General features: G+C 33.4%; 1 protein-coding gene and 1 long non-coding RNA gene across 4 annotated transcripts in view; one reads left to right on the top strand and one right to left on the bottom strand.

Annotated features, from left to right (window-relative positions):
- The window catches only part of LOC118192021 (uncharacterized), a 111,102-nt gene that overhangs the window by 60,194 nt on the left and 24,998 nt on the right, over positions 1 to 25,910 (top strand). The gene's annotated exons all lie outside the window — the stretch shown is intronic.
- LOC118204683 (uncharacterized) lies at positions 847 to 5,769 on the bottom strand. Its single transcript, XR_004760849.2, has 3 exons — positions 5,521 to 5,769; positions 3,360 to 3,402; positions 847 to 1,226 (listed from the first exon to the last, which is right to left on the bottom strand). It is a non-coding gene; the product is annotated as an uncharacterized LOC118204683 (long non-coding RNA).

Below are 25,910 nucleotides of genomic sequence, written 5' to 3'. Positions count from 1 at the left end.
CTACATTAATTTCTATCTAAAGTACAATATAGTTAATTAACAAATTCAGTAAACGAATGTAGCACAAAAAAAAACATCATATGTTTAGATTATTTGAATGAGTGTGCTAAATTTTAAAATTGTTAAATATAGACCAGGAAATTGTAGAAAACTTACCTTTTCCAATAGTTTACCAAGTTGACTTTGTTATTTTCCTTGAAGATGAATGTTTAATGTCACAAATATTTCATTCATATCTTCAGATAATACACAAATCTATACACATTTATGTATTAAAATTCATTTTATCCCAAACATGTTAAAGAAAATATTAATTTGCATGCAAGTTAATCGAGTAACTTCTGTTTTAATTACACACATAATTATGATATGTAAAAATTTTACATTTATCAGTCAATCTTGCAATGTATTGTAATCTATTATTGTTGTCTTTTTCAGTTTAAAATCTTATAAATATATTAGATCAGTACTAAAAGTTCACCTCTACAAAAGAAATGCTTTATTGAGGTATTTTTAAAAAGTTCCCTTTTACAATGTAACTGTTAATTTCATAAATAAGTTCATAAAATTATACAAATTCAAAATTACCTAAATATGTTCTTTATCTTATCTTATATACCAAATAAAATTTTAAAAAGTTAATTTGTTTAGGAATATTTAAGTTTTTAAATATTTATCTCATGTGACTTTTTCTATAACATCATTATAAATGTACATGTTGATGTGGACATACCAATTGTTTTTTTTCATCAAATAGCTTTATGGTATTAAATGATTTAAAAAGAGGCAACTGGACAAAAGAAAGCAATTAGAAGTTTTCTAATTTTTTATTAATTTGTTGTCAAATGCTGTGCATTTTAGATTATGCTCATATGATGACAATGAGTTATTTAAATTATAAAATTATTATGAACATATCCCACATAAATTAACAAGTATAAAATTTCAAGTTGTTTGAAGTATTATGAACTGTAATACTTGCAAAAGAAATACACATGAAATTAATTTAAGAATTAGGTTTATTTTACAGGTATTCGAAAACTGCAATTACTGTTAAACAACAAAAACTAACATTAAATCTGAAGAGCATATTTTTTTCAATAATAAAATTCAACATAGACTTCATGCAGCTTCGCCATATTTGTTCTATAGTTCGCTGTCTTTAATATCCTGCTCGATTTTTGTAAAAGGGAATTCTTTGTCACCCAATGTTTTGAGAACAGCTCCTAAACAAGAAAAAGAAAAATTTGTAATAATTTTACACTTCAGATGTTTTCAGTTTTTAAATATAGTTGAAGTATTAAAAGATGCATATAAAATGCACTGAGTATTTCATATTTAAAAATTTACATTTCAGTAATTAAAAATTTAATTTCATACTATCACACAGTAAGCTTCAATTATATACCTTACACAATGCCTATAATTTCAAGTAAAAAATACTTAAGATTTGTTTAGAACTGCAAGGTTGTGAAAGTCTTTAATGGCTATGTTTGTATTTAAGTACGTGAGAAAAAAATTAATTTTGTATTAATTATATTGCATTAGCCTTTTCAATTTTACTCCTACATATAGTAAAGAATATTCGCTTTCTTACAGATAACTTTTTCTTAAATAAAGAGTAAGCAGAAAACTAATCACAACACTATATACATATAACAGAATACTTCATAAACATATACATGTCATTAACATACATATATGCATTAACAGGCTATTTTACACATTTCAATAAACCAGAAACCAATACACAATCAAAAGTATTATCAGTAAATTCCTCCAAAATCAGAGCAAAAATCTTTAATTATGATAACAATGGCATCTCAGTTTGCAATACAAAATATTTCAAGTCTACATTCATGTGCATTCTAAGCAAACAGAAAGCTGAATAACAATAAAATTATAAATACCATAAAAAAGTTAAGAGCCACATAGAATGATAGCAAGACTAAATGAAGTCTTCCTTCAAAAATCAATTTAAATTCAAAAATTTGCCTTCCTGTTTAACATCTCAAAATAGAGTTACTGCTTACACTAACTAAATTTCCTGCCTTGGCAAAATAAAAATTGTCACTTCTGTTGCAGGAAATATTTGCTGCAAACTTTGTATGCAAATAATCCAGTGAAAAATTTTAATTGTGGCTTGAATATTTTCTTTATTAAATAAATGAAAAATTCCCACATAATATTAATTTATGAGCCACATGAAGCTTTTTACCTCTACCATATCATGCAGCTATTTTAAAATATATACTCTCATATAAAAGCCACAGAATTTTTTTACCAATATTAATATGGTATAAATCAAAAACAGTCTAAAAACAGTCCCAAAATTTCTGAATTTGATACCCAAAACATAATTCTACATAACTGTTAATGTATGCATTTGCTTGCACATACTTAAAATGAATTATACACACAAAAACTTAACATATTAACTTTAATAAATTCTTAATTAGCAGGATGACTCAATTAAGGCAAAATATGAAAGAAATCTACCTGATGGAATAGTTGTAAAAGATATATTTAAAAAAAGCTAATATTGTTTACCTCACAAATGGCAGAAATTGAGTAAACTGTATGCAGCTGGATTATTTATTAGGAATAGAAGTTAGATCAAAGTACCAAAGTCACACTAGGGCTTTAACCATTTGGGTGCAAAGAAACATCTCAATTTAAAAAAAGAATAATTTAAAAAAGCTAATAGAATTTTATAACTTTTACAATCTAGTACAAATATTAGACACATAAACAACACTGAATGCCATTATTTACTTGCATATTTTCCTTCTTTGTGTACTTTACTCCTTAATTTTTCAGGATATGATTTAGAAACAGAGTTATGGTAAAAATGTATACTGGTAAAAAAAATATTGCTGAAACTGATAAGTCCTTTGAATTATATACTATAGTGCAAAGAGGGATGAAATATGTGACTAAATATGATAAATCAGATTACAATAACATTAAACAAATAACATAAAAAACTGAAAAAAGAAATTTTATTTGAAATTATTTTTTAACTCATGGAAAGACAGACATTATTTCCAACTTATTAAGTTCAATTATATTTTACCTTCGTCAAACCAATATTGGTAAGAGAGTTGTATTTAAAATTGGTGCTAAGCTAAAGCTGCTTTCTTGCCTAATTTTATACTATTGAAAATACCGGTAATTGTCAAAGTTATTCGTAATCAATATGTATAAGATTATTAATGAGCTGCCAAACCGCAGTTAACCATCTAATATATTACATTCAATGTTATTATTTTTCTTTTTGAATGTCAGGTTTTCATTATTTCTGCCAATATATCTGTAACAGGACATAAAGATTGAGTTAATGTAGAATAGAAAATTACCTTGCAAGTTAGCACCTTTACCTTAGTGGCAGTACTTCATTCTCTAGAAAAAACATTTTAAATTATTATACTTAAACAAAAAATTCATATTTGTTACAGCAAAACATCATTAATACAATAAACCAGAGTTGAATGCAAATCTAGTTTAACTTCATTCTTGAAAACTAGTTTATTACTTTCAATTTAATTTAAAAATAATAAAAAATAAGGTACATATTATGATGACTACCTAGATATCTCGCCTAAACTGGCAATCCTTGTAGGTTATACAGGTTAACCCTAACATAGGTTATAGAGGGCACTAAGATAGAGAGTATTAATCCCACACTAGGGACTCTTAACATTTGGTAGGAACAGTTTGAAAAGTGAAACAGATATTTATAGTGAACCAATGCAAAGCAAAAACAATAGTTCTTTAGGGACAAAGCCCCTTTGGACTAATAAATACGAGTAAATTAACAGTTTTTAGCTATTTTTTCTTCTTGTAAAAAATAGACATACAGAATATTTTTAGAAAATAACAGTACTTTAAGCATGCATTTTCACATATTTAACACAATAATTCATTCTAGCTCTGTTGCAATACCGGCAAAGGTACTCCTCTGTTATTAGGACGGGATTCAGAAATGTACAATGAAACCTCGAGATACGAGGAAAGTATGAGCAAAATACAAGATTAATTCGAGTAATGAGCAATGAGCCAGGCTGTTGGTATGGGTGGCGCCATTTCCCTATCCGGCTCAACTCGGGGAATCCCCTCGTCAGATCACTCAGTGTTATTTTATATACGCGTTTGTGCACTTGCAAGTTAATTGTTTTGACATTTAACATGAAAATAATTATTTCAAGATGCCTTGCAAGAAGATTGTTGCCTCAGATAGTGCTGCAAAGAAAAATAAGGAGGCCATGGCCGTCGATATCAAGAAAGAAATCATAGATAAACATAAGCATGGTGACGGAATTGGCGAAGACTTGCGGCCTTTCAACATCGAAAATCTATACTATTCTGAAGAAGCAGGAAGAAATTAAGAAACCTGATGTAGCCAAAGGAATTATCGTTTCTTCCAAGCACCATAAAAGTACTCCTAGATGTTGAGAAGCTGTTGTTGGTGTGTATTAATGAGAAGGAGTTAAAATGTTGGTAACAAAGTTAAACTATTGTTATATTATTTACCAGTGTTATTTATTAGGTTCACTTGATATTAAAATGTTGATATTTTTTGGGGTGTGGAACAGGTTAACTGAATTTCCATTATTTTCAATGGGGAAGCTTGTTTCTAGATACGAGAAATTCGCTATACCAGTTGAATGCTGGAACGAATTAAACTCGTATCTCGGGGTTCCACTGTAGATATGTAAGCATGTGTATATGCATGTATGCGCATATATGTGTATAAGTATACACATACATACATAAAGAATATACACATGCACACACGAGCACCTACATTTAAAAATGCATGCATATAAACACACATTTCTGAATCTGGTCCTGATAATAGAAGAATACCTACATGAATCATAGGATTTACATTAATCAGTTTTATAAGAATTCTTAAATGCAGAGGATTTACATTAATCAGTTTTATTAGAATTTTTAAATGCAGAGGATTTACATTAATCAGTTTTATTAGAATTCTTAAATGAAATCTTCACTATCCGAAAATTCAGTTTCATTTCCAGCTGAAACTGTATCAGGACAATCTCATTTATATTATTTCCCCCCAACAACTAAACATTTTGAAAACCTTTTCTATTCCATGGAAAACTAATGCTACATTAAACATATATTTTCTAAATCTGAAAATTTTAAGTTAGCTTAGAAACTGTAATCATTCTTAAAAAAGTTTGATTTATGCAGATGTTAGATCAATAAAATTACTTTCCTGTGAAAAAATAATATGGCATGGAACAACACGATTTTACACATCAAGATATACTGAGTGAAAATTCCTGAAATGTTTTATTTCTTGGTATCTCTGCAAGAATTGTATAAATAAGACTACCTCCCTTTTTTAAAAAAAAATGTTTAGTAAATACTATGAAGAAAATTGGTTACATTATTTACAGTTCATAATTAATAGAAAATAAAATCATTTCTTAGCTTATCAGAATTTATTTTTATCACATTCATAAACAGTACTAATTTAAACAAACATACCATTATGATTTCAATAACTATGAAATAGAAAATCCAAATCTGCATCTTTGATGGTCTAGTAGATTGGACGTCTCGTTTACTACAATTCAGCAGGGTGCTGACTCCCCAGACTGTAATATATATATAATTAATTTACAAGGGAAAAAGCAACTAAAATATAAACAATTTCTTGGTTTTATATAAGCATTTCTGCACATTCACAATTTTAATTTTTTTAACTATCTAGTTATATCAAAATACATGATTTAGTAAAATATAATTTAAATAATTTAAGGTATTTTAGATCAAATACTAATTTTTCAATAAATTGTTTCATGCAAGTCTAATAATCAACATAACTATCAAGTTTTGACTTCGAAAATTACGTTTAGAGAAACTTGAAGCTGCAGTAAATAGTAATAAATTTATTCAAAACTGAAAGTAAAGCATTCTTACTTTATTTTCTTTCTTTAACTATGGCAGATCTTTTAAAACAACAAAATCAAACAAACAAAAAAGAAATGCATTCATGAAAGATTTATTACTCATGAAAGGATATATTTCAGTAATTACAAGTGCATAAAAATTCAGTATATATATAAAAAAAAATGAACACAGATTTGGAACAAAGTACCTGTGTTTCTATGGCATAAAATTTCCTTTTTTAATAGCACAGTATCTTTGAGTTAAAGATTATATATTAAAGCAAATTTATAAAACTAAATTCAAAAATAAGAAATTAAATTATTTTTAGGGAAAACACTAAGCAAATAAAAAATTTTGAATTTCATAAATAAATGAAAGTTACATGCTTTATTTTTTGGCATAAGGTAGATAACATTTCCATAACAGATTTCTGAACAATTAGTCATGTTAATATTGCCTTTCTTTTTCCATTAAAAGCTATTTCCTGCTTAATTACAGTATGCTTTAAGATAAATATTAAAACGTTTGAGTAAAAATAATATAACTATAAAAAGGTGAGACACATACAAATAGGAGTGACACAAACAGTAAGAAACAGACTAGTGCAAAATTTTTTCAATTTATTGATTTGGTATTCTATGTCATTAACAGTACCAAATCCTGAAAATGAATCATTAGGCATGTACACAAAAGAACAACACATGGAAAATCACATTTCCTACACAGACGCTATTTATAAAATTTTATATAGGTGAAGAAAGTACGAGTATTAAACACTGAAAATATAAAATATTCACTTACTTTCTTCAAATAATTAGTAACATCGATGGTTTCAGTCACAAACGCCAATCCATGAACAAACAGTATTCTTTGCGACTTTACCATTCTTTTCGACCGCCATTGCCGACTTCACAAATATCCCGCCACAACCGGAAGTAGAATGTGTCTGCTTTGCCATTGGTCAGTGAACAAGAATTGCAACGCTTTTTTTTCTTTATAATTAAACATATTAAGAAAGCCTCTAAATTAGCATATGAAATAAACTTACTTTTGCATTATATAAATTTATATTCACAGCATCTCTGTATTAAGGTAATAATTCAATTTTTCTACGAAAAATAGAAATGTCCTTGTATGCGCATGCTCAGTGTATAATCGTAAATCCGGTTAATTTTTATAAGTTAGTGTAAAATTAACTATGCAAATTTTGAGTTCATTTAAGGTGGTCTACTACAGCAGCATTACAATACTAAAATTTTTTTTTACACGCAGAATCGCTAATTAAGAAACTATGTTGCGTGAAATTTGGCAGAAATATAAAGCAATAGGTCAGTTTTCGAATCACAATGTTAGAATCAGGTTTGAAATGAAATTTACTTAAATATTATATTTTAAAAAAATTAGTTTGAAATACGTAATTTTAATGTGTAGTTTGGAAAGCCATCAATAGATGGCGCTACGAGTTAAAATTTAACGTAATCTCATTTCTGCAAAAATTCAGGAAGTAATTGATTTTGATATCAGTTATAAATCATATTTTTTTCTAAATAATATTTAGAAGCGTTTCATATATTCCATTATACACAGTTTTCACTAAACATTGTCAGCTGTCAGCAGAATGATGTTTACGGCAACCCTATTGCATTGCTATTCCGCACTCGTTTTGTTTACATTTATTTGTACTGTGGTCAGTTTGCAAAAAATATGCGAAAATATCAAGGACGACCGAAAAAACATCCTGGTTTTAATAAAAGATCCAGAATTCAGCGTAAACGTCGAGCTCAAGAAAAAAATACGAAATTAAATTCCCGAGATGTGGAAGATTCCGAACAAGCGGATGTTTTCGAAAGGTGAGAAATAATTTATTCTTTATATCGACCACCCTGTGTTTATGATTTCGTAGTAAGTTAATTCCGAAGTAAAATATGCGTATTTTTTTTTTTATTGAAGGTCAGAAATTATTGATACAACTGCATCTGTGTCAAAGGAGAATCATTGCCCGGATGATTTTTTTACAAAGTAAGTTTTTTTTTTTTTTTTTTTTTTTTATGTGTGTGTATGAGAGGATGCTAATAATTGTTCAATTCTGTTATAACAATCTATTCCTCCATTCACACTAAATTGTTGGGAAATATTGAAAGGGTAAATTCCAATTTACAAGGAATTGCTGAAATAATTGAATCTTTTCAAAAGTATGAGCATGTTCTTGCGATCTAAATTGAATTCACCATCATTACATGTATTATTGGAAATTTTATAGTCATATGTTTGCTACGAAATGCTTTGTCAGTTACCTATGGTATATTTTTACAGGTGTATGCACATTTATTCATGTGCTCGCTGTTCAACTTGCTTTTTTTTATTATGTCATTTACTTGGATGTTAAAACTTTCTTTTAGCGTTGGAACATTTTATGATCATTTAGTAAAATTTATATATAAATATATATTATTGCTTGTTTATTTATGGTTCTGTGTATTTGTCATGTATGCATGTTGTGAAGTGTAGTTTTTGAAAAATATGTCACAAATGGTAAATTCCACCAAAAGCTGAATTGAACTGATATTGGGATGCAGGTAATTAGAAAATATCTGCTGTGTATTTTGAGCGTAAACCAAACTAGTGCCAAGAATGGGACCAATACGCTCAGGCTTGCTTAGCCTTTTTGCCATTGTCCAAATTGAATTATCTCCAGTATAAAGGGAGTGAATGCTTTCTCTGTATAATAATAAAATATCTGTCTGATCAAAAATCTACCAATAAGAAACTTTTCATATGTTATGTGACAGACTTTCTGCAAACAGAAGTCCTCAGCTCTGTTCTTGTACATGTTTTTTAATTGTGGTTCAGATGTGTACTTCTCAAAGGAATTCTTCTCATAGGAAGATTATCTGAACATTTAAAAACTATATTCTGCTTTTAGGGGCCTAATATTTTAGGTCTGAATTATCTCCAGTGTGTTCACAAAATACGTTGTACTCGACTTGTTGGAGATGGAGATGCTAACACAATGGCCAAAGTGAAAGAAAGCGTTTCATATGGAGGACGGGTGATCAAAGTAGAATGTGCTAACCATGCTGTTCGAAGATATCGCAGAGCTCTTGAGAAACTTCAGCAAAATACTGCGCGCTTCCCCGGGGCTAAAGGAATTGCTGCCCGTAAATTGCTGAAAATTAAAATGCCACTGTTAGTCAGAGGTGCTAGAGTAGCTATAAAAGCTCATGCTTTACCTAGCCATTATCAGCACACACAAGAAGCTATTGATGCATTAGTATCTGACTTGAGAAATGGGCCACATCATGTATTTGGCAAGCATGATGCTTGTAGTGCTTTTTGTGCAAAGAAAGGTGCAGAGTTGGACAGCACATACAATGAAATTTTTTCCTCGGGTATGTTGCAAGCTATTGAAGCAGAAGTGGGAAGAGTACTGATATCGTGTAGCAGTACTCTTATTTGGAATGCCACAAATAATCCTGCTGAAAGCTTCATGAGTCAACTGTGTAAAACATCTGCTGGAAAAAGAGTTGATTTTTCCAAAGCTGGTGGCATGAACAGGCGTGCGAGTATTGCTGTCATGGCTTATCAAAATCCAGCACAGCAGTGGCAAAAAAATGCACAAAAAGCTGTAACAGGAAGTAGCCCCAGGACTCCAACTTTGAAATTCTTAGCTTCCAGAAATAAGCGCCATGTAAAACGTCTTGAGAGACGTAGACTTTTTGACACTGAGAAGAAAAAGAGAAATATGAGGAAAGCAGGACATATTCAGCAAGGTGGGGATATTTCTTATGGTGATTTTCCTGAGAAACCAGACCTATCAGACGAAGCATATGAATTGGCAGCTAAAAATTTTTTTATATCAATTGAAGTTCTAAAAAAAGATTCTCTTGAGGCCGTAACACGTGGACAGTCATCATCTGAAAGATGGCGTCACGAAAGATCAAGAAGAATATCATCATCCTTTTTCAAAGATGTTGCTGATAGGCGTCCAACAACACTCAGTGCTGCTTTGGTGAAACGTATCATATATAATGATAACGTTTCAACTAAAGCATTAAAGTATGGCTTGGCTAACGAAGCAGTAGCCTTAAATCAATACAAGGAAAAGCACATGGGAAAAAACATCAGACGTTGTGGCCTTTTTATTGATCCTAAATATCCCTTTCTTTGTACTTTGCCAGATGGATTGATAGACGAAGATGGATTACTTGAAATAAAATGTCCTTATACAGCCAGATTCTCAGCAGACTTGTCAGACTTTTTCAGCAAGCCTAATTCTGTTGGTCTTCGGATGGATGCTGATAATAATCTTTATTTACCGAAAAGCCACAAATATTATTTTCAAATTCAAGGGCAGTTAGTCATAACAGAGAGGAATTGGTGTGATTTATATATATGGTGCAGAGAAGATGCAATCACATTAAGAATACCCGAAGACAAAACTTTCTGGATCAGTTTAGTTCCAAAGCTCGAAAAATTTTACGTGAATTGTATTCTTCTTGAGCTTGTTGATCCAAGAGCACCAAGAAAAATGTCTCTTAGAGAACCGAAGTATATTGTTGATGCTAGAGCACAGAATGAGAAACAAAAACAGGCCACTGCTTCTGTAAAACAAACACAAGAAAAAAGAGAAATTGAAATTTCAGAAGCAGATAAAATTATTTCATCTCCTAGAAAGAATGCAGGAGAGAAAAGAATCAGGAAACCAAAAATTATTTTTGATTTGTAATCAGTAACAAGCCAAGCCAGCACACCGTAACATTTTCTACGTCTGAATAAAAACTATGCCTGCAACAAAGCATTATGATTAAATCCATACCTAATTAGAATATTACCCCATTTCTCTAAAAAAATATGTTCAAAAAGTCTCTGCTTTCAGTAATAGATACGTCTGATCAATTCTGCCATAATTCTGTAATCAATACTTGAAGCTAGAATCTCCTGTGCTGCACTGCCATTGCATCTCTTTTCTGAATGTTTCATCATCCACTTCTCATTCTAAATATTCCTGTGTGCTTTCATTTATAGCTGCTAACTTGTTGTGAACATTTTCTGCACCACATGTTATATTTTGCAGTGTAAATAATGTGTGCAATCATATATTTTGGTTTTAATCATCAGTAACTTTGGTAAAACTACATTTATGCAAAGAAGACTTCCATAAAGTCACAGTTTCTGTGAAAAAGAAAATAAGTTTGATGACCTCTGTCATAATTCAATAAATAATTTTTTAAAATAGCATCACCTGTGCTGCACTAACATTGGAAAAAATTAAAGTCATCTCTTTTCTGAATGTTTCCTCATGCACTTCTGTTTCTAAGTATTCTTGTGTGCTTTGATCCATAGCTGATAACTTGTTGAGAATATTTTCTGCACAACATGTTATACCTCTGAACTTAAATAATTGCGGTAAAGAAGTATTTTGGTTTGAATCATGTGTAACTCCAATATAAGTCCATTTCTCCAAGGAAAACCTCCACAAAGTCACTGCTTCTGTAGAAAAATAAGCCTGATGAATTCTGACAATTCAGTAATCAATTTTTGAAGATTACATCTTCTGTGCTGCACTGCTATTGCAGCAAATTAAAGTCATCTCGTTTCCGAATCCACTTCTGTTTCTAAGTATTCTTGTGTGCTTTGATCCATAGCTGCTAACTTGTGAACATTTTCTGCACCACATGTTATACTTCGCTATGTAAACAATACCTGCAATGATGTTTTTCGGTTTCAATCATCAGTAACTTCTGAATAACCACATGTCTGTAAAGAAAACCTCCATAAAGTCACTGCCTCTGTAGAAAGCAAAACAAGTCTGATAAACTCTGCCATAATTCAGCAGTCATTTTTTGAAGATAGTCTCCTGTGCTGCACTGCCACTAATTATTAAAGATAGCATCGTTTCTTTTGCCCTACCATTGCAGAAAATGAAAATCTTTTCTTTTCTGAATTTGTTCTAGTACTCATGTGGCCTGATATGCTTGTTCTCTAAACATTCCTGTATATTTTCTGTGCAGCTGCTAACTTTTTGTGAACATTTTCTCCACCATACTGTATACACCTGCTTGTAAACAGTGATAGCCATTAAGTGATGTACATCTACACATACTTAATTTGAATACAAGAAATAAATATATGTCTGATGAACTCTGCCCTAATTCAGTAATCAATTTTTGAAGATAGCATCTCCTGTGCTGCAGTGCGATTGCTGAAAATTAAACTGATCTCGTTTCCGAATGTTTCCACGTCCACTTCTGCTTCTAAATATTCCTGTGTGCTTTCTCCATAGCTGCTAACATTTGAACATTTTCTGCACTACATGTTATACTTCACAATGTAAAACAATGCCTGCAGTGAAGTATTTTGGTTTCATTCTTCTGTAATTCCAGTATAACTCCATTTCTCCAAGGAAGACCTCCACAAAGTCACTGCTTCTGTAGAAAAATGTGTCTGATAACTGTACCATAATTCAGTAATCAATGTTTGAAGAGAGCATCTCCAGTGCTGCACGCGATTGCTGAAAATTAAATTGATCTCTTTTCCGAATGTTTCCACATCCACTTCTGCTTCTAAATATTCCTGTGTGCTTTCTCCATAGCTGCTAACATGTGAACAATTTCTTCACCACGTGTTATACTTCCCAATGTAAAACAATGCCTGCAGTGAAGTATTTTGGTTTCATTCTTCTGTAATTCCAGTATAACTCCATTTCTCCAAGGAAGACCTCCACAAAGTCACTGCTTCTGTAGAAAAATGTGTCTGATAACTGTACCATAATTCAGTAATCAATGTTTGAAGAGAGCATCTCCAGTGCTGCACGCGATTGCTGAAAATTAAATTGATCTCTTTTCCGAATGTTTCCACATCCACTTCTGCTTCTAAATATTCCTGTGTGCTTTCTCCATAGCTGCTAACATGTGAACATTTTCTTCACCGCATGTTATACTTCACAATGTAAAACAATGCCTGCAGTGAAGTATTTTGGTTTCATTCTTCTGTAATTCCAGTATAACTCCATTTCTCCAAGAAAGACCTCCACAAAGTCACTGCTTCTGTAGAAAAATGTGTCTGATAACTGTACCATAATTCAGTAATCAATGTTTGAAGAGAGCATCTCCAGTGCTGCACTGCCATTGCAGAAAATTAAATTGATCTCATTTCCAAATGTTTTGTCATCCACTTCTGCTTCTAAATATTCCTGTGTGCTTTTCCCGTAGCTGCTAACTTGAACATTTTCTGCACCATGTTTTTCTCAGAGTAAACAGTGCCTACAATGAAGTATTTTGGTTTTATTCATCAGTAATTTAAGTATAACCACATTTCTGTAATGACCTCCACAAAGTCACTGTTTCTGTAAAAAAATGTATCTGATGAACTCTGCCTTATTTCAGTAATCAACTTTTGAAGATTACATATCCTGTGCTCATTCCCATTGCAGAAGATATCTCTTTCCGAATGTTTCCTCATCCAGTTATGCTTCCAAATATTCCTGTGTGCTTTCATTTATAGCTGCTAACTTGTTGTGAGCATTTTCTGCACCAAGTGTTATACTTTTCAATGTAAACATTGTCTGCAATGAAATATTTTGGTTTCATTCATCAGTAATTTCAGTATAACTCCAGTTCTCCAAGGAAAAGCTCCACAAAGAAAGATCTCCAATACAATTATTTACATTGTGTATTCTGATAGGCTTTAGAAATTTTTGAAAGTATTGGAAATTAATAACTTGGCATCGAAAGTGAAATTACAATTGTACTGAGTAAAAAGACACGTTTTATTTACAGGAATTCTATTGGACATTGGGTATTTCCTGTATGCTACAACATGTGCTTTATAAAGCAAAAAGATACGTTGGATTTACAGGAATTCTATTGGACATGAGGGACTTTCCTGTATGCTACAACATGTGCTTTATAAGGCAAGGACATTGCTTAAGAGGGTATAGATATCGTTTGCGGAGAGGACTCCGAGACAGTGAGCGTTAAGTTGCTAGTTCCCCTCGCTTTGTGTTTCGCCTGATACTGCTATAGTAGTTTGGTGCGCCAACTTCAGTTAGGAGCACTGTAGGAAGGCCTAGCGTGCCATATGGTTTTATTGAATTTTTTACTGATTTCTGCATTATTAATGAGCAATTTTTTCCAGTTTATTGTTTCTGAGATCACAAACTTGGAATATATATTCGAAAGTAGTGGTTCCTCTCACTGCTGCTGAAGAATGTGACCTTGATTTCTCCAAACACCTTAAAATGCTTGCTCATAACGATTTCCTGCAGAAGCAAAAATGAGCATCCAGAGATGAAAGTTTCCAAACTCTTCAAAGCAAGCGGATAGCATTGAACAGCAACCTGGGGATGATGAAAGTCATAAAATCTGGTGACCTCGCAGGCAAGAAAATTTAAATGATGATAGCTGCTATAAGCCGATCGGCGAAAGTTCAGATTCCGGCAATGAGCCAAGAAGAAATAAAACTATTTGTCACCAGCCAGAAAGAGTAAGGAAAGTGTCTGCTAACATGAGAATGAAGGTTTTTGATGCTGCAAAAAAGCTGATGGAAATAGAAATGCCAGTACCCAGCCTGACATCCCCCCCCCGGGGGTTGACGTAGAGAACTCTGCGAAGCTACTGGCTAGGATCTGTACCTAGGCAGTCTCGGCCACGGGGGTATAAAATTTATGAACTTAGTGGTTCTGAAGGCTCTGGGAAAGGTCACTTATTGGCCGGCCTCGGAGTCTGGCACGTCCTAGCACGGCGTGGTACTAGTAGCCTGGGGGTTTTCCCCCAGGTTCGCTGGGTAATGTCCTGCTGCAACGGGCTCGCCCAAGTGACTGGTAGGAGCATTAGACGACCGGTGCTGCCTGGTGTTTTATCCAGGTGGTGCGCTGCTCCCTTGGAGGATAATAGTGGAGGTTGAACCTCCACGGCGTGCCCAAAGGGGGAGTAGGCCTGCAGTGTGATTTAGTTCACGGAGCAGGGAAGCCTAAAACTTACTTACTTACTTACCCAGCCTGACATGTACACTGACAATGATGCAACCCAGGAGAATCAAGATAGATTCTGCTACACCAAACAAGTGGCTTGCATTAATCCTATCACAATTCAGGACTCCCGATTCAGCTGGAAGGACATCCATACAATGATATTTGAGAAGAAGACATACAAAATTGAGTATCGTGGAAAGATGATTGCTTATATCTTGAACGTGGATGATCCACTTGTCTACAAAACTCATAACCATGCTAAAAAATAAGGACATCAAATTTCAGTGCATCCTGCTCTCACAAGAGAGAAAGGTGATCATTAGAAGCCTTCCCAGCTCCACATGTTAATGCTGCCTCATGTTGCATAATATAATAATACACACACTGGCCAATCAATAAGAAACCTTTCAGATTTTCATCTGAATGCATGCTAGGGATGAAATATCTAAATTTTTTCTATGATGTGGATTATACTTGGTTAAAATGCCAGTATAAGTAAGGTGTAAGAGTGCTTTTCATGATGAATGAAGTAAAATGGGGAAAAAAAGGCGGCAGATCGTTCACCATTTGAAAAAGGGGCTTATTGTTGGTGCACATTTAGTGGGGGCATCGATTTCGAATCCTTCTCTAAAAAATGTAACTGCAGTTCGAGCATAGTTTTCAAAGACAGTGATCGGCGGTATCTCCGATGAATTGTACGGCAGAACACGGATTCAACTATCACAAATCGTCAACCAAGGCTCTTCCCAACAAATTTCAGCTAGAGCTATGCGCAGCGAATTGCAGAGGGATAGGAATGCATAGTTTTGGTGCCTGTAAGAAAATCACTCAGTTCTGCCGACATGCAAGACTTCATTTTCAGTGGTGTCGAGAAAAGACACTGGACATCTGAGGATTGGAAATGGGTAATGTGGTGGGATATTACATTATGTATTACATATTAAACATAAGTTATGGGTTACCTCATAACTACAGAAGGTTCCTGTTCGCTGCCAGAAAAGGTTGAAGTAATCTGCAATGTAAATTACCGACAATACATGAGCTTTGTTCATTTATGGGCATGATAAAATTTTATCGATGCTTTTTGAAAAATGCTGCAGAAACTCAAGGAGTCATACACGAAATGTTAAAGGGTGATAAAAAAAGATCATTGTAAAGTTCCATGCACAGATGAAGGTGTTTAGTGTATTTAATTATGGCAAAGCACACTAGGGCTATCTGCCTAAGAGAAGGGATGCCTTCGTGGAGGACTTTCTAAGGGAAACTGGCTCATATACACGTTACACATGGGGAAAACCACGAAAACGCCCATGCAGCCAGTCCGTTCGTGGGATTCGAACCTCGGACCGAACTACCAGTGTTCAGCGATTTTACCGCTCTGCCGCTGGTAGGCCTGCACAGATGAAGAAATTCACCAGTTTGAGAAGTGCAAATCTGATTTAGTCAATGGTGCCCTTTTGTGTTTCCCAATGGATTACCCTTTGTGTGCAGATGCATCAGACTTTCCTATAGGATCAGTATTGCAGCAATTGGAAGAACAAGAACAAGACTGAAAACCTATTGTGTTCTACTCTAAAACATTAAATAATGCACAGAAGGTTTATAGTACCTATGACAGAGAATTCTTAGGAATATATCTTTCTGTCAAGCATTTTAAACATGTATCGGAAGGACGCAAATTCATCATACTTACTGATCACAAGCCACTGTCATATGCATAGAAGCAAAAGAATGGGAAGGCATAACCCAGACAACAACACCAACTTCAGTATATATCGGAATTTTCAACTGATATTCAGCATATTGATGCCAAAGAAAATTTAGTTGCAGTTGAAGTAGTCTCAGTTACTGGCTATGAAGCAGTAGCAGATGCTCAAGAATATAATGAAGAATTGCAACATTTAATGACAGGTAGTGCTTCACTGAAATTTAAATCATCTACATTAGCATTTTGGAAAACATTAAGATGTGACAGCTCAACAACCAGTATCAGGCTTTTTATTTCAAAGCAATTTAGACAACAAATGTTTCATCAAATTCATAATTTTGCTCCTCTGGTATCAGGACAACTGTCAACGAGATGACTGAAAAATTTATCTTTCCAAATATAAAGAAAGAAATTCACGAATAGACTTAAAGTCCTGTTAATTGTCAAAGGAGCAAAGTCAACAGGTATACAAAATCTAAAATAGCCGAGTTCCAAGCACCTCATGCTAGATTAAGTATTGTGCAAGTTGACCTGATTGGGCCATTACCACCATCTGCTGGTAGGACGTATTATCTGACATTTATTGACCATTTTTCCTGTTAGGGAGAAGTAGTTTCTTTACCAGATATCACAAGAGAAATGGTTGTCAAAGCATTTTACAATCATTGGATTAGCAGATTTGTTGTGCCTAGTTCCATAATCTCAGATCAAGGAAGACAGTTTGAGTCGCAGCCTTTCAAGAGCCTTGCAAAAGTATGTGGTGCTAAAGTTTTACGTTCCACTCCATACCACCCACATTGCAGTGGGAAAATTGAGCAGTTTCTCAGAACTTAAAAAAATGCAATAAAGGCTCACAGCAACATCAGATGGACAGAAATCCTTCTAGGATTCAGAGTTGCAATATGTCCTGATACTAATCACTCTGTAGCTCAAATGGTATATTTTATGCAAATAAGGTTACCATGTGAGTTTTTCGACTACCTACCACTAAAACTAAACCTGAACCATTTGTAACAAATTTACTGTCTTTTATGGATCAGCACCAGTTTATCAACTGCTAACAAACATAAAATATTTATACATAAAGACTTGAGATCATGTTCTCATGTGTTTGTGAGAACTGATCGTGTGAAAAAGGCACTTGAATTTGCTTATTGAGGGGCCATTTTTTTATGGTGAAAAAATATGATAAATATTTCCGAGTCTTAATTAAGGACAGACAAGTTAACATTTCATTGACAGACTGAAACCAGCTTATTTGTTACTTTCGAACAAATTACTAGAAACAGTGACTGAAAATAAAAAACCATTTCACATTTCATGTACCCAAAATTCTGATACTGTACCTAACATCAAATCTATTATTCTAGATGGTATGAAAATCAGAAAATGTGTTGGATTTAAGGACTAATGTTTTGTATATTTTGCTATACTTCATCATTCCTCTGACATCATCTTCTAAATATTAGTAATTACATATCTGCATTAGTGATAATCAGCTGTGAGCACATAGTGCACCATCTGCAACTCATTTGGGTATAAACTATGCTAGTGATTATAATGTCCTTGCTTTTTCCCATATGCTATATGTTGCATGAAATTTTGTTATATGAATCTAGCTTCCTGTGAGGAATTTCTGTGATCTTTCTAAGTATGTATGGTCAAGAATTAGGCTTGTGATATACTGTCATGATTTTGCCCACATGTTCCCTGAATATACTACCATTTCCTTAGGAAGAATACTGTTGTGAGTTCTAAGCCTAACTATGGTTTGGAACTGTTTATAATGAATTATTGGGATTCTGCACAATGTGGATGCAATTCTATTTCCATTTAGAAGATTTTCTGCAAAGGCAATGCTTTAGCTGTGAGATAATTCTGTTTTGGAAATAAAACTGATATTTATTTAGATTTGTGGTATTTATAAGGCAGTTTATCAATAGCAGGTAGCATCTTGCCTCTTTGCTTTGATCAGGGCCTGTGCAACCAGTGGTAGTCAAAATTTTTAGAATTTAGAGAATAGTGCATAGCAAAATTTTATAATTTAGCAGGGAGCACTGAGCAGCAGAATTTAGAGGCAAAAAAATGTTCAGAATTTACGAAGACATCAGCCAGCAGAATTTAGGATATGCAGAGATTGCACTGAGTGGCAATAGTGCCATATGTTACATTTGCTATCTGCATTATTAATTTTTGAAACAATTTCAGCTGTTTGAAAATGCATTTTTCTGTTAGAAATTTGTATTTCTTGCAATTTCTTTTTTTTTTGGGGGGGGGGGGTCGAGAATATGGTGTTAAAAATATTTTATCATTTTCTTTTTTTTTTTCCAGGTGAAAATTTTGTGCATGATTTGGCTTTCATTGAGACGTCTCTGGGTCAGGAATTACTAAGGAAGAGAAACTTACATGCAGGTTGAAGCATGCAGTGTCAAATGTATAAGGAATATAAAAGATGCTGTATATTAGTATAAGTTTGAATAACCATAATAAAAAAATTTCTTGAAAATTGTGTTTTTTCTGCGAGTTATTAAAATTGGAAATAATTAATTACAATATTTATGAAAATTTTCGAAAATAAAAATACAAGTAGTATTTAAAAAGTACTGCAAAACTCATTTTTAAGTAGAAAAATTATTCTCATATGAAATTCTTTCGATTATGCAAAAGGACTTTTTTAGTATTTGAAAGGTTCATTTGAACCCAACAACTGAAACTAACGTATCCCCAGTTTATTGATACCAACCATTTTGTTGGTATCAATGAACCCACTACTTTCTAAAAGCATTTCTGTCAATTACTAAGGGCTAATGAACAAGTGTTGAATTCTCAAGATGAATGTTGCCGAAACAGAAAAAAGTGTATTTCAGAACATTCTGCAGTAGCTCAAACAAAGTCACGGTCCTCATCTATACTGTAGTCAGAGAGAAATTATTCCCCTTCCTTTTCTTTCAAAAGCTGAGTTTCCAAACGCACAACGGGAGGCCGTTGCTAAAAGCTGTGGAACCAGTTTTATAGCTATTTTTAGCAACTTGTGAGCTGTTTTTCAGATAACACAGTAAATCTCGGGGAGGGGGAATTTGAAATCATGATCACTGCCGGTACGGCAGAATTTAGGTACAGCAAAATTGTAAAATTCAGCGAAGCATCAAGCAATAAAATTTTAGAATTTTGTGGGAAGGGCACTTGACAACAGAATTTATTGCGTACAAAGTCAGCAAAATGCATAGCGCCGTACCTGATTCATGATACAGCAGTATTCATTACCAATAGCAAACTTGTTTGAGGATAAGTTCGAAAAAATGTTTTCTAGTTGTTACCTAAAATCGGTAAACAATAATCTTTGAAAGATTATTCGATTATATCGTTACTAATATGGTAAAAATTTGAAAAGCAATCAGAAGCCGTATCTCTAGGGTCTTCACGTCACGATTTATTTTTATTTGTTCAAATATGATATTTATATCTCTCTTCCTACAAGTATGTATTTTCGTACGTATAAAGTATCAAAAATAATAAAAGTAATTAATAAATTTTCTCTAGTTGCCCTGAAAACTACATCTGAATATAAAGATAAGAAAGACATCAGTAAATTGCTGTTGTTATTTGCTGATCATAATGGTAATCAACCGAACATGATCACATATACCGTCTTCAAAACTTTGATTTTTATCAAGCTTCATATAAATACTAGGTTTTTGTTAGTCACGTAATTTGACATCCTAAATTTAAGATGACAGATGAAATAATGACTAGTTCTGAATTAGCTCACTCAGGAAGTAAAATTTTCTCCTTCCCGTCAATATAGCATATTTATAGCTCCCAATGATGGTGATCACTAACTAAATATGTTATGGATTAGAACCCTATTGCACTCCATAAGTTTTTCTTTATTCGCTTTATGTGCATGCATGCTTGGTTGTGGAAGAAATTAAAAAGCCTTTTTTTTTTTTTTTTTTTTTTAACTTAGGTTATTCGAATGTATACGCCAGACATTTATTTGTTGAACTGTAGTTATAATTTGGAACGTGGTGCTAGAGCCGTTGGAGCCAAACCGAACGTCAGTTTGTTTAGAATTATAGAGTTTGATTACGCCAAAGCAGGTGAATTTGGAAAACACCAAAATCGGTCATGCATCCAACTCGTTATCGAGGCTTGAACTCCGGATGAACTACCAGTGTTCGGCGGCTCGCTTGCTAGAACTGCGTTAGGCTCTTTGAATGTAGCAAAGCCACGAGGGTTACCTTCTTAAGATGGCAGGCCTTCGTGGAGTCATTTTCTGAAGGCTTAGATTAGGTTATTATGGCAAAGCACAGTAGGATGCCTTCATGTTGAACTTTCTTAGAGAAATTGACAACCCATACACGTTACACATACAGAAAATTATGAAAACTGAAAACGTCCATGCAGCCGGCCCGTTAGCCTTTATTCGAATCCAGGTCGAAACTACCAGTGTTCAGCGATTTAATTCCTCTACCGCGGGAGGGCCTAATTGCTGAAGGGAACTGGCTTGTATTCATGTTACACACGGTGAAAACAAACAATGCAACCAGCTGATTCGTCTGGCATCGAACCCAAACCAGTTCGAACTTCCAGTATTCAGTAGTTTTAACCACTCGGCCACTGGTGGCGTGTGGTAGGAGCCACAGATAATGTACTGAGTAGCAAAAATCCCTAATAGTGGCCCTGGTTACTAGTAGGATTGTAAGTATATTGGTAATCATCCAATCTACAGCAAGGAAATTTCGGAGCTTAATTGTAAAGTCAAATGCGACACTCCGATAAACGTGGTATATGTAGAGATGGAAAAATTTATTATTTAAAATACTTGTATTTATTAGTAAACATTTTATAAAATTTATTCTTAATTTAGCGTTTAAGAATTCTAAGAGAGTTATCTGAGTATTTTTTCCTCCTTTGGTAATCCAATAAAATTGAGTAAATTTATGTTCTGTAATATCTTTGCGTGTTATATACATAGTTTTTTTTTTTTTTTTTTTTTTTTTTTTCTTTCAAAGTTAGACAAGTTTACACAAACAATATAGGTCGAAAAGGGAGCTGGTCTGCGCCCGGTGAGCCTGTCGGCAGCGTCGCAAAGCGTAATTTGACTAACGAAAAGATCATGCTTTGGATCTGGTGATCTGGATAGTCACTTGTGTTGAAAAATAAATTTATTTCAACAACATAGGCCAAAAATTTAGTTGATCTGCGCCCGTGAGTCCGTCGGCAGCATCGTAAAGCGTAATTTGACTAACAAAAAGATCATTCTTTTGTATTTGGTGGGATTGCCGTGGTATTAATCACAAATAGTATATGGAAAAAGGTAAAACCCTTGACAGTAAAGGATACAACGAGATGCTAGTGCATGTTGACGCTGCTATCAAGGAAAAGAGTCGAATTGAGTTCCGGCGCAGAAAGGTAACGTTCCATCAAGATAATACCATACGTGTTTGCATTCACCGGCTGGCCTCTGTACGGACTCGAAAGGGATCTTTCACCACATCCACCATATAACCCCGACATCGCACGTTCGGACTTTCAGCTACATCTTGCTGGTCCTATCTTCACTTCTGCACAAGACGTCCGAAATGAGGTTGACCTGTGTTTGGACTCGGGCCACCAAGTTTCCGAGCCGAAGGTTTTGAAAAACTACCAAAAAATTGGTAGAAACGCATAGATTTTTGGTAGTGATTACTATCCGCACTAAAGGTACTGACTGCTTTTTTTTTTTTCATAACTTTATGAAGAACGTTCGTGCTTAAAATTTTCGTTACAACCATTAAATTCTGTAATTTATGAATTCCTTCCCACTTCTCATGTATTTATCAACTGTTCTTTATGAACCTGATATTCCTACAATTATCAGCTGTACTTTATAAATCTGATATGTAGAAACGCAATTTGATTTTATGCATTTCAGTATCAAGTGAAATCTTTAAACTAATCGTTCATTATAACACTTTATGTTGTTTTCATTCAAAGCTGAACTCAGGTAATGTGCCGAGGTTGAACTACCAGTAATAGGCGACTTTAGCGCTCGCCCGCTAGAATTTAGAGAGGAACTGAGTGCTAGAATTGGGTTAGGCTCTTTGAATATAGCAAAGCCACGAGGTGGCAGATAGCAGATGCTTTCGTGGAGGAAGTTTCTGAAGGCTTAGTTTAGTTTATAGCAAAGCTCCCCATACACGTTACACACGGGGAAGATTATGAAAACGCCCATGTAGCCAGCCCGTTTGCCTTGATTCAAACCCATGTCGGAACTACCAGTGTTCAGCGATTTAACCGCTCGGCCGCGGGTGAGCCTAATTGCTGAAGGAAACTAGGTCGTATTCATGTTGCACAACAGGAAAACAAACCATGCAGCCAGCTGGTTCGCCTGGGATCGAACCGAAACCAGGTCGAACTTCCAGTAATCAATATTCTTAACCACTCAGCCACTGGCGGCGCGTGGCAGAAGTAAGAGCCACAGATATTGTAGTGAGCAGCAGAAACCTCTAATACTGGCTCTGGTTACTAGTAGAATTATATATTGGTAATAATCCAATCTACAGCAATGAAATTTCGGAGCATAATTGTGAAGTTAAATACGGCACTCCGATAAACATGATAAAGATGAAAAATTTTTTAAAAAAGGAAACTTACTATGCAAATACATGTATTCATTAGTAAACATTTTATAAAATTTATTCTTAATTTAGCGTTTATGAATTCTCAGAGAATTATCTCATCGAATTATTTTTTTCTCCTCTGGTAATCCAATATAATTGAGTAAATTTATGTGCTGTTAATATCTTTGCCTGTTATGTACGTAGTTTTTTTTTTTTTTTTCCGTTCAAAGTTAGATAAAACTGAACGTACGTTACACTGAAATTACTTTGTCTAGAAAGTAAGCGCTTGAGTAGAAACAGATGTTGGGTTTTATTTTTAGAAGACATGAGATCGCTTTCTGTAAAGTAATGTTATAAAATTTTGTATTTGAAATAATCGTACTTCGTTTTTAGTAGCGCAGAATGATAAAGATTTAATGAGAATATAGCAAAGCATCTTTTTAGAGACGCTGTTATAATTTTGCTATTTTATTTTTTTATGGTAGGTCAAGGAAAAAGGCAGGCTGCTAAATACGGTAACAGCACATTACTCTGTTTCATATATAGCGAATCCGCTCTGAAATGAGGCACGAAGCGGTAAAGTAGCTGAACACCAGTATTTCGGTCCGAGTTTCGAATCCCGCGAAGGGACTGGTTGCGCTTTCGTGGTTTTACCCTGTGTAACGTGTCTAGGAGCCAATTTCCCTTAGAAAGTCTTCCACGAAGACATCCTTTCCCTTAGGCAGATAGATCATACCGGTGTTTATGTTATCAACAGTACTGGTTATTTTTAAAAATGATCATCCTAGAAAGGAGATTGCCAAAAAGTATTCACTTCGCATATTTATACGTTATGCATGAATATACTCTTTTTAGTCAATCTAATATATATAAATTACTAATGCTTTAAAAAAATTCAATTTTCAATATTCTGTTTCCTATTTGTTCCTGTTCAATGAAACAGATTCATACACAGCAAATCCAAATGCATCGCTACAGGAAGATGATAAACCAGCACAGTACGTAATTACAGTTACATCCGGAAAAGAGTAGATATACATATAAATACATAATATATATATACGGTATACAACGATATACAATATATATATATATATATATATTATCGTTTTTTAGGATGTATCTATAATATGTATCATTTTACTTTATTAAAATATAATATTCAATTTTGTAATTTAGGAATTTCTTCTCCCTTATCATGTATTATCAGCTTGTACTTTATAAACCTGATACCCCTTCAATTATCAGCTGTATTTTATAAACCTGAAACATAGAAACGCAATTTGATTTTATGCATTTCAGTATCAAGTGAAATATTAAAACTGATTGTTCATTATAACACTTTATGTATTCATTCAAAGCGGATCTCAGATAATGTGCCGCAAATTATTTCCACACTAAGTTTTTTGTGCAAATAATACGTCCTGCTAATGTTTTTGTAATAAAATGCATGTTATTAATTGATTTCGAATTTTCGTTGCATCTTGATATTGCTGCCAAAAGATATTCAATCAACAATAGAATCTTTTACTACGTTTATGTGTGTGGATACATAGACCATTTCTCCGTGTACTAGAAAAATTTGATAATGATTTATCCACTTTTGAAGTAAAAAAATAATAGTTAGGAGTGTTATACGATTTTATAATACAAGTAAAAAATATACATAAAGCTCTGGAAAGTGCTAACACATATTTATGGAATATTATGGATGGTAATTTATGAAATATTATGGATGGATGAGTAAATGGAATATTATGTGTGTGCTATATAAGTATACACATATCATCAAGTATAAAATCATTTATATATAATTTTTATGTCGCGATGAAATTTGTTTTCTTCGCAAAATAACGGCAAATTATGAAACATTACGCAACATTGAAAAGCGTGATGAACAAATTTTGCGAAAAGAAATAGCGACTGCTGTACGTATCTCACAGATATCTTTCATTCAACACAAAGGTGGAAAAGTTCTATTCCTGTTCAAAACATACCCTGCAGTCTGAGTCACAGACGGAAGAAATGACAGCAGGTCTTTTGTTCAACTGAGGGGATGTGTTTTATGGCTTACTCACTTTCCCGCCAAACGAGTACAGAGGAAGGAAGCGTCGTTGCCATAGTAACCAGGCTGTAGGTAGTCTTACAGATTTGAGTCTTTATCGCTCAACGTTCGTAGCGCCATCTGTTATTAAAAATCGACATGAGAAAGGGGTATTAAACGCTCTTAACTGGACCCTTGTACTTATTCTGTAGATCTCCATATTAAGAATGTCTTTAACTGTTTCAGGAAAAATATAAAATATAATATAATTATTTATTTACATTATTTATTAATTTTTTCCTCATATAAAAATTACTAAAATCGCTATATCATTTTTTCCGTACATTAAACAAAATAAAAAAAATTAGCCTCATATGATTTTTATAACAAAGATTAAAGGAACTGAAATATATGTAAAATATCTGGATTCAGCTTGCAATTTCATAGAGTTATTATTATTATTATTATTAAATAAAAATATTAGTATATCTTTGATTATAATTAATGATCCTTTGGTCTACATTAAACTATTGTTCAAGAAGTTAAACGTTTTCGAGGATCTTCTCCTGTATTTATTACTCTATTCCTTGACATGAAAGATTTGCTAGTCTTATTCCAATTTAATTGCCCACATTTGCTAAATAAAATAAGTCGAGT

This window comes from Stegodyphus dumicola, chromosome 1 (genome assembly GCF_044657685.1).
Source record: "Stegodyphus dumicola isolate Sdum_Otavi_A_Nest chromosome 1, ASM4465768v1".
Taxonomy (NCBI): Eukaryota; Metazoa; Arthropoda; class Arachnida; order Araneae; family Eresidae; genus Stegodyphus; species Stegodyphus dumicola.
The sequence above is the reverse complement of the archived record's forward strand: the minus strand, read 5'-3'. Positions and strand labels throughout refer to the sequence as shown.